Source organism: Myotis yumanensis, unplaced genomic scaffold, assembly GCF_028538775.1.
Source record: "Myotis yumanensis isolate MYYU_CA2020_CCGP unplaced genomic scaffold, mMyoYum1.0.hap1 SCAF_202, whole genome shotgun sequence".
NCBI lineage: Eukaryota > Metazoa > Chordata > Mammalia > Chiroptera > Vespertilionidae > Myotis > Myotis yumanensis.
In genome coordinates this window covers 31,372-32,834 of record NW_027223953.1, presented here as the reverse complement: position 1 = coordinate 32,834, position 1,463 = coordinate 31,372, and positions in this window count along the sequence as shown.

Here is a 1,463-nt window from a genome sequence, read left to right as displayed (position 1 = left end):
AAGGCAGAGCCAACATGAATGAAGATTTCAGAGCTGTGTTGTTGTTTTATAAAGCTTCGCTTTTTAAAGATTTTTTTTTAAATGTTTAAATTGGTATCTAGAGAGAGGAAGGGAGAAAGAGGGAGAGAAAAAAACATGGATGTGAGAGAGAAACTTTGATCAGCTTCCTCCTGCATGCCCCCTACTGGGGATCAAGCGCCCAACCCGGACATGTGCCCTGGCCAAGAATCGATCCAGCAACCCTTTGGTGCACAGGACGATGTCTAACCAACTGAGCCGCACCGACCAGGGCTCAGAGCTATGTTTTGAAAGCCTCGGTCCTATCTTTAGGTTTTGTGATCCAGTACAATTCCTGAACTCTCGAAGCCTTCGTTTTCTTCTCTGTAAAACAAAGGTATTAATATTACTATGCATCTTGTTGTGTAGATAATAGTAACCACTTGCTGACTGTCTATATGTGCTGAGGCTCAGAGGAATGACATGACTAGCCCAAGGTCAAGTTAGCAATAGTGAAGGTACAATGTAAACCCAGATGTGTTTGACATCAAAGTGCATCTTCTTAACCACTCTTTCAGAGATTGAATGAGGCAATATAAAGAGTGTGTCACAGTGCTTGATCTGTAGTAATTGCTTGATACTTATCATTGCCTCATCATCAATATCATCCTTTTTCCCTCTTGGCATCTCCTCCCCTTTTCTTCTTTGGCGTCGTTTTTTCCCATATACCTTTATCCGGGTCTCCTGATGTTGCATAGTTAAGTAGGTTACGATTCCAATGTTCGCAGACTTTGCAGGCAGAGTGACTCGTGTCTGAGTCCTGCCTCCACTATTTACTATCTGAATGCTCACCAACAAGTTGCTCCCCTCTCTGTACCTCAGTGTTCTCTTCTATAAAATGGGGATACTATTGTGCCTGCTTCAAGGGTGATTGTGAAGATTGTATGAGGTAATGTAGGTAAAGTACATCCTGGACATTCAACAAATATGACCTAAAGAGACTGTCCCAAAGGGATTCATCCCTAGTCAATGATAATTAGGGTGAATTCTGCTGCAAAAGGCCCCGAGCAAGAGCCAGAAGCCTGCCCCATCACCAGGGTGACCCGGACCAGGCCACATGCCTCCCTTAGACATCAATTTTGTTTTGGCGGAAAGGAGTGGGTGCTCCCTGCTCTCCCTACCTCTCAGGGTCAGCAGGAGGTGAGATGGAACTGGCAACCATAACAGAATGGCTTTGAAAAGTCAGACTTGCTACACGAGTGAGAAATTTCATGAGATGGCTTTGGTCCAGCCTCCGCTCAGCATCAGCAGATTTCTTGATCTGGGGGGAAAGGTGCTGTTGGGTGCAGGCAGGGGGGTGGAAGGCCTGTGTGGGACAGATTCCTGCTGGGATAATAATACCGGTGTGAAGTGGCAGAAGTTATAACTCCTTCCCGAATCCTGAAAATCCCTTTCTTGCCTGCCAG